The following is an 8,939-nucleotide window of genomic DNA, read 5'->3' as shown; positions in this document are numbered from 1 at the left end:
TTATGTATGAAAAAATAAATAAAAATAATGACTTCGGATCTCCAACTCTTGTCGCAGCCTGTATGGTAGCCTCTCTCATTAAACAGCTGTTTTTACAACATAGTGGCAGCGTTTGCAGGAGACATTCCGTGACAACTATTGCAGCTCTGTGGCCGCTTAACGGAAATTGACATGTTAGGTGGTGCAAGACAAGGGGAAGAATATCTCACGTTATTCCCCATACATTTATTTGTGGACATGACCAAAGTACCCATGTGTTAATGCCTCATAAGACAGACAGTATGAACCGAGCAGGCCAGCAACGTGTAATACCGAGTCACTGCCAAGAGTTGGTAAAATTTATGAAACTGAAAAATTCCGATATACTGTACAATATCTTATTCAGTACAAGTCTGATCCATGCCTTAATAAGCATTGATTGTGCTGGCTTTTTAGATAGGTGCTGCCTTTTTATCTTTGCACTTTATACAAGTGAATTACACCTTCCTGTCTTGCTTGAACCGAGCTCATTTCGGCGCTTCTGTCGGAATAGTTTGCCAAGACAGTAGAACATTTGCCCCCCGTAGGCTTGAAAGCTTTACCCAAATGTCATATAAGGCTACTGTTAGAGCGTATGTGCGCATTGTAGCATTGTTGCATGTAGAACCCGGAGGCGCAGGGAGTGCTGTTTGAAGTGCAATGCACTTATAGACCTAAGGCGAACGGCGGCATGGTCACGCACTTCCAAGCGAAACAGCCGCCGAGCTTCGCCGCATGAGCCCGTGGCTACGGGCGGCCTGATGGCGTTCCTGCTGCGTGTACAACGTCGAGTGACCGAGTGTGTCCCCTATTGTCCCTGCATGAACGCGCAAACTGTGCCACGGTGTAAGAGACATTCTTTTACACCACGGGCGATAGCGTCCCTCTCCGTCGGGCAAGGTCTCCGCATTTGGTCTTTGGACGCCGCGCAGAAGGCTCGCCCAAGAACGACAGTGCCGACGAAGGGCGGATCCCGCCGTCGGGGCTCAGAGGAAGAACGACTCCGGAAATTTCGGCCACCTGGGGTTATTTAACGTGCACCTAAACCTAAGTACACGGGTCTCAAACATTTTCGCCTCCATCGAAAATGCAGCCGCCGCCGCCGCCGCCGGGATCAACGCAAACATTACAGCGTGACACAACTTCGGGGCGCAATTACACGCACACCTTTAGAAATAACAAATATTTCTGCGGCCGACAGATGCCTTGGTGAGTGAGTCTTCATGCGCTATTGCGGCAGCCTCAGCGACTTCGTCAGTGCGTTGGTCTTGATATCTGCCGATGATGGTATTTTCTTCGAACAGATGGGTGCATCACAGATGCTGCTGTGATATAGCTTGGAAACCTTCTTTAGCATTGCGCACATTGTTGTCTTCACGACGACGGTCATTTAACACCTTTCCCTCTAGCCTGCATAGCAGCCTCCGCATAAAAGTGCGATTCTATACACAGCATTGCTAGTGCAATGCACGTAATGTGCACGATGCCTGACAGTCCTCTTGCATTTCTTTTTCCTAACGGGACAGGTGGCACGTGAATGATATCACAGTTTTTGTGAAGCTAAAAAAAACCACCTGACCACCGGAATGTTGCCTTGTCTTCTTGGCTCGATGTGAAGTGTCATGTATGTATGAAATGACGGCAACCTTGTTTCGGTGACCAGCTTCCCTCTCCGCCTGCTCAACATTTGTCGCGCCGATTTTTTTGCTCCCGTGGATCGTTTCCATGATCGGCGTTAGCAGCCTTTGCGGATACCCTGCTGCTTGGAGTCGCCGAACCTGAGCATCAAAGCTTCGGCGACAGCATGACTGAATGATGTTTCCAATGCGTTGGACAAATATGTTTTAGCAATGCTTCTACAGTACAAGCTCGTTAATGGGACCCCCGTTAATTCGGAAGGTCTGATAATGCGCACGTGTTCTCGTCTCGGCAAGCATAATGTTACGAGTATATTTACAGTATATTCACAACAGGTGCGATTGTAGCGTTGATGCGCTATGACCAGTGCAACACCATGAACTGAAGCCCGAGACACCTCAACTTCTCCGCCTAGCAGCGTCCTTTAGTCTACAGTGGCACAAACACCAATGTGAGATTAACTCCCGGTAGCAGAAGCAACGCGACGTAGCATAGGCAACGCGACGTGCCGTGGCCGCGCGAACGATGGCGTCGTGAGCATAGAACGTGGTTGAGTTTGCCTTAGAAGGAATTAGTGAGTTGAGAGGCAGGAGCGGGCCCTGGCCAAACAGTAGATGGAAGGGAAAATAGCTAGTAATATCGTGATGTGACGAAATATGGTCAGACGTCAAGAACGGCAAGATGCAGCCTCAATCTCGGTGGTCCTCAGACGCGTACATCGATAGCACGTCCGTGAGTGTACAGTTGAGGCGCTCAGTAAGTCCGTTTGTCTGAGGATGGTAAGCCGTGCTGAACTTGTGGGACGTTGCACAACAGCGGAGAAGGTCGTCGACAACATTTAAATGGAAACAGCGACCTCTATCAGTGAGCACTGATTTTTGGGCTAGTTGGTTTTTCAGGACCGATCACTTAAGCGCGCGCAAACAAGGACAAAGGGAGGTGACGACAACACAAGCGCTTACTTCCAACTGATCATTTATTTACAAAAATGCCTAATATATGAACTATTTTTTTCATGACGTCACAAAATCGTAATGCTGATATTACGTGAACGTGCTGAGAAACTGTGTTTCTTTAGAACTTGTTTTTGGGCAAGTTGATGCCTTAGTTTGCTGAACATATCGCAACTGGCTGAGACGAGATAATGAAAGCTGTGCTTACGCATGAGTGACCCGCCTTTGCAATCAAATCCGCCTCCATTATCTCCCTCACATCTTATCATCAGTGAGAAGCTGACGAGGAGCAGCATGGTGTACGATGACTTGATGAAGGAGAAAGTAAGCGACATCATTACTGAAATACTTATTGAAATACAAGAAAGACGCGTACCATCGAAGAAGAATTTAAGCATGTACCAACCAGCCCAAACACAAATTTTACTAAGCGACATCGGTTTCACAGCTGGTAGGGGGGGGGGGGGGCTCGCTTGATGGCATAACGTGTGGCATAATAAGTCGCAACGGCCACCCGCTTGTTACGCGCGGACGACGCCCGAAAAAGGCCGACGAGGTCCAGACCGGCACGGAAAAATGGTTCGTTTGGGATATAAATAGGCTGAAGGTGCCCAGCGGGAGAGAGACGAGGCTTCTTGCAGCGTTGGCAGAGCTCGCAGGAAGCGACATAATGTCGAACAGAGAGGCACAGGCCAGGCCAGAAGAAACGTCTGCGCACACGATAGTAAGTTTGGTAAACACAGAAATGGCCAGCGGTGCGGGCATGGTACAATTGGTGGTCGTAGATGCTGGGATACAATGAGGAGCAGTTCAGCACCGTGTGGTGTCGTATTGCGTCGGTATAAAGTACCGTCGTGCTGAACAAACATACGGAGGGAGCCGTCTTGATGTTCTGAGGGGAGGCATTGTGTAAGAGATTGTAAACGTGCGTCGCGACGCTGCTCTTCGTTGGCGTGTAGGAAGTCGCTGAGTGACAAAACACAGGTATTCGAATCAGCTTCGGTAGTGTCAGGTGGGTCGACAGGACAGCGGGAGAGGTAGTTAGCATATTTGTATAGCCGTCCAGATTTGTATGACACAGGAAATGTGTATTCTAGGAGGCGCGGAGCCTAGCTACCGAGGCGTCCCGTTGTGTCTCTGAGTGAAGAGAGACAGCATAGGGCACGATAGTCTGCTACCACAGTGAAATGGCGATCGAACGAGTGCGGACGAAACTGGGCAATGGCCCAAACAAGGGTGAGGCACTCACGTTCGGTTACGCAATAATGGCTCTCTGAGGGCGAAAGAAGGCGGCTAGCATAAGCGACTACACGATTCGTATCCCGCTGTTGTGGAGACAAAATAGCGCCAATGCCATGGCCACTGGCATCTGTTCGAACTTCCGTGGAAGCGGAAAGATCAAAATGACCCAATACAGTTGGATCTACAAGGCGACTCGTGAACGTCGAAAATGCCTGAGCTTTCTCTGGTCCGCATCTGAAAGAGGTGTCCTTTCTGAGAATATCGATGAGAGGACGAGCGATTGCGGCGAAGTCTGAAGTAGGAACACAGCCCTAGAAAACTTTGGACATCAGGAGGAGGTGGAAACTCGCGGACTGCTCACACTTTGTCGGGACCAGGCTGTATGTCAGTAGCGTCTACCAAGTGACCGACGACTCGTATTTCTCAACGGCTGAAAGGGCATTCTGCAGAATTTTGCTGCAGGCGTTCTCATCGAAAGACGTCAAAGATGGCCGAGAGCCGGTGGAGATGGCTGTCAAACGACGGTGAAAAGACAATTACGTCATCATGGTAGCATAGGCATGTGGACCATTTAAAACCATGTAGAAGAGAGTAGCCGAGGCATTACCTAGTCCGAAAGGCATCACTTTGAATCGGTAGAGACCATCTGGGGTGACGAAGGGCGTCGTCTCGCGATATGTATCATCGACTGCGATTTGCGAGTAGCCAGGACGTAGATCGATCGAAGAGAAAAATTCGGCAGATCCCACGTACCGTGGGAGTCGATGTTATGCGAAGCATGTGGCAGGTAGGTGACTGTGGCGTAACTTTTTTTACTGAGCGACACCTTGCAAAATGGCGCTAAAGATTTGTATATATTTTACACGCACACATATATATGTTGAAGAGCCGCATATGTGTTATATAACCAGTTGTTTACGGTTGGGTAACGCAGCCAATGGCAACGTGGGTATTACCAAAATCAGAAGCGGTAAGCTGATATGTAGTGCTTATACGTGTCCCGAAAACGCACGCACGTTTCACGAACCCGTGTGCATGTGTGCAAGAAGTACTTGACAGTTCTTGATCAAGGGCATCATCACCATGATCAGTGGGCACCAGCAGCTGGTCATGACTTGTTATAGGATCCGGTCGTGATCGTGGTAAGGAGGGGTCCATGTGTAGTGAAGTATGTGGTATAGTAGAGCTGTTGGAATTCGTGGATGCCTCGGTCATTTCGTCGACAAAGTATCTGTCGACAGAGCCGGCGACATGTCCGAACCTGAAGCCGTCGATGCTGGTAGGCATGGATAGTGCTAGGTAGACCAACATCAGTTGATGGTGCTTGTCGTATTTGTAGACTACCTGGGCGTATGTGGCCTACGTTGCCTAGTCTACAAAGCGGCTGTCAATCAGTCTGGCATCATCCTCGGTCAGCATGAGGCCATCGCCCAGCCTCGTAAGAAATGAAGAGGACACTGCGTCGTTCTGGTGGACGAAGTGCATTTTACGGTGCTGTGATGTGGATATCACATGTAACATTCCTTAATGTATTCCTCAGAGGTCGAGCAATGCTCCAATATAGTTTCCTGAATCATAGGAATACAAATGTAATGTTTATTAGACTGCTATAAAAGAGGAGCCAACACTGGAACTACAGACGTTCATCTGATATGACGCCTGTATCGTAGGAGTACACATCGTAGGAGTATCATGTAGTGTTTATTTCTGTCTTGTAAAATTAGATAGCCAGCACCACAACCACAATCGACGTCGCACCGCTAGTACGCCTGCGTAGGCTGTTTTTCCAAGCCAGTTTATAGACCTGGCATGGCTCAGTGGTAGAATACCTGATTGCCACGCAGAATGCTTGGGTTCGATTCCTGCTGGGATCCTAATTTTTATTATTCCCATTCGCTGAGTCAGCGCTGCCGATGTTGGTTTTCCTTAACGCTCTAGCATTTAAGTTACCAACGTCTGTTCTCGCCCATCCTGGGTAGATACAAACTGTCAATCACCTGTGGCGCATACCCGTACACCGCGGCCCGTGGTAAACGGGTATGTGCCACACGTGTCTAGTGGAAAGGGTTTGACGACGTACGCGACCAGGATTTTAACGTTATTCATGTCATGACCCGGCAATCATATTCGTCAAATCCTCTTACCCTCTCATGCAAATTTTGGTCTACACCAACTTAAGGAGGCGATCATGAGAGCACCCAGACGTAGGCGGCTAGATAGATAGATAGATAGATAGATAGAAACGCTCAAAGTGCCAGAGGTTCGCTAAGAAATGCTTCGCATTTAATAACATGCACCATGTAAGCAGTACTGTGCGTCATAAATACGCGGAATCGGGTATACACCTTTTTTCCCTAATGTTGTACAGATGAAGATAATCTATATATGGATAACCTCCAAGTATTCTCCTTATTTCTTACCAAATGACAGGCGATGCCTACGAATGGCATGAGGGCTCCATAATGTCCTTAGCGAGCATTTTCTCCACGTCTGTTTTTACTACGTGAGGCTCTGCCACCGACACACGGTAGGGCAGCCTATGGATGGGTAAAGCGTCACCAGTGTGGATCGAATGGGTGACACTGTCGGTTTGACCTAGCGCGAGATTTTCAAAATAAAGTATGTCTTCGTAGGGACATCAAAACGCGGCGGACGGCGTCGGCAAACTTGTCGTTAAAGGGTATCATCGGAGGGGAGGCTTGAGCAAACTCAGATGGTTGTTCACAGGTTAGAGCAGACGCTCCAGAGTCTTCCAAAGGAGAAAACACAGCAAGAGATACATCATCAGGGAGAACTTGTCAACACGAGGGATGCGAAAAAGCATCATCATGGCGTCATCATATTACGTCATCGTGACGGCTCAGATCGCCATAATTTATGACATCATCATGACGTCACTATCAAGTCATACAACGTGACACCGTATGATGACGTAGGCAGACGACATCGTCGCTTGGGAAAACGTGGGCTGATCATGCAGGCAGTGCCAAAGCATGTTAGGTTCAGATTGCTTTCGCAGGGAGGCGGGGGAGGACCAATACATCGATGAGACGAAGAAGAAGACGGCTTTCGCCTTGGAATCATCGTAGACGAATGCGTGAGGATCCTGTGAGTTTATTTGCGTTACAAGCGCTGCGTTGCCGTTTCAGCGTACTGATAAAAAAGATAAGCGCTTAGGGCTTTGGTGATGTCTACCGCTTTAATCGGACTATTATTTTACTCTATGCTATAGTGTGTTGGGAATGTGTTACCTCCTAAAAAAAAGCAAGAAAAAGCAGCAGTTTTGGTTGATTTCGCGAATGGGCGACTTTATGTTTTCTTGTTCTAACGTTCATCTGCTCAATTGTTACTGCCTTTCACATTGCTCTAGCTGTATAAATATTTAACATATTTGTAAATGCTATTTACTTATGCAAATAAACTTGGAACTTGGTTTACCCATATACTAAGTTTCAGGAACACTTCATTAGACCTCGTGATTAGCTCGATGTAAGAACGTCATCTCACGCATCTACTGGCGTCGTCTCCATAGACTGACTTTTCCGTTCAAATATTTATTGATACGAGCTCTTTGAGACTTTGAAGTTCTAGAAGGCGTTGACTAAGCTGAAGATTGCGGAATACTTCTCAGTCTTCTGCCACGTGCGTCTACATATGGACACATCAGCGCTTGTGTGTGTCGTTTCTTTCTTTGTGGTGCGTCTTTGCGTTTGCGCTCTAAATGTACTTCTAGGATACATCAGTTTCCTTGCAATAGCCCGGCAATAAAGTGTAGCCATCCCTGTGACTGAGAGAGCGGATATAATGATGTCTTAGTACGGCTTCAGACGGCTCACGTGAGCTGTACTCCACCCGGACGGCCAATAACAGAGATACACATCATCGCCACACACCACACATCGACGCAATTTGCAACGCACATTGCATTGATGTGGAGAGGGCGGGAGGGGGGGGGGGGCGCCTTAAGAGAGTGTCCTCCTATAGACCTCCGCTCCTGCGCTGTCTTGTTTCCAATGAAGTATCGGCTGTCGCTTTAATTGCACACATTACGGATAAAGCTATCAGCGACGAGACGATGGTGCGCTACTATGACACTATCTCTATGTCATCGGTAACAGACGTACCCTCAGTAGCGCCGTATTTCTTCGGTCGGTACTCTCCTATTCCGCTCCCCCCCCCCCCCCCCCCATAATCTGCTGCGCCTTCGTTCGCTTTTGTCTTCCTGTTCTCTTCGCTCTTACTCATTATTCTCTGTGCTCTGCGTTCTCTCTCTTTCATCTTTCCCTGAGTCAATTGTTGCCCGGTTGCGCCGACGACGCGAACCGAACGAATGGGCGCATAAGTGCTGGCTCTAAAACAAGCAACACGTACACACCCACCAAAAGACGCTGCCGCTGACCTGCGGCACAGAAGCTTACGAGTGTACTCATGCCCTGAATTTTATCTCTTGCGTCATTAACTGTTTTATATTAGCAGCGTTGTATGTCATAGCTCCCGCTGCTGTTATACTTTCTTGCCGTTAATCCTACCGCTCACTTCAGTGTTGCGACACTTGCTATTGAGGCGATGTACTTAGGATAAGACGATCAGAAAACATACAAAGATTTGTACCTTATGCACGACTTGCATGTAAAGTAAAATGAAAGAGAAATAATATTGAGTCGGCTAAGCTGCGACTGTACATAATTCAAGCTTAAGAGTGGCAAGAAAAAAGGCGTGGACGTGGAGGATGGGAAAGGGCACTTGCCTTTTCAATTACGTGAACGCATGTTTTGTTATGACACTCGTAGTCTTGGAATAGGAGGCACATGGGGCTTCGGTTAGCTAATGTGAGGCGACCCTCTTCAGAAAAGTTGGAAAGCAATCGAAGTGCCCTTGCCGATGATTCGTTTGGGTAGTCGAAACAGGACACCTGTCAACGTCACCCAAGTCACGCTCCTTCCTGTCGAGTTATACACGAAGCTCCTCAAGCTCCTTATACACGAAGCTCCTTATACACGAAAATACACGAAGCTCCTCAACACCAATCAGAACGAAACAAGTGTGCCTGAGGTCGAGGAAACCCTGGAGGACAAGGGAGTTGGCAGT

The sequence above is a fragment of the Rhipicephalus sanguineus genome, chromosome 4 (assembly GCF_013339695.2).
Source record: "Rhipicephalus sanguineus isolate Rsan-2018 chromosome 4, BIME_Rsan_1.4, whole genome shotgun sequence".
Classification (NCBI taxonomy): domain Eukaryota; kingdom Metazoa; phylum Arthropoda; class Arachnida; order Ixodida; family Ixodidae; genus Rhipicephalus; species Rhipicephalus sanguineus.
The sequence above is the reverse complement of the archived record's forward strand: the minus strand, read 5'-3'. Positions refer to the sequence as shown.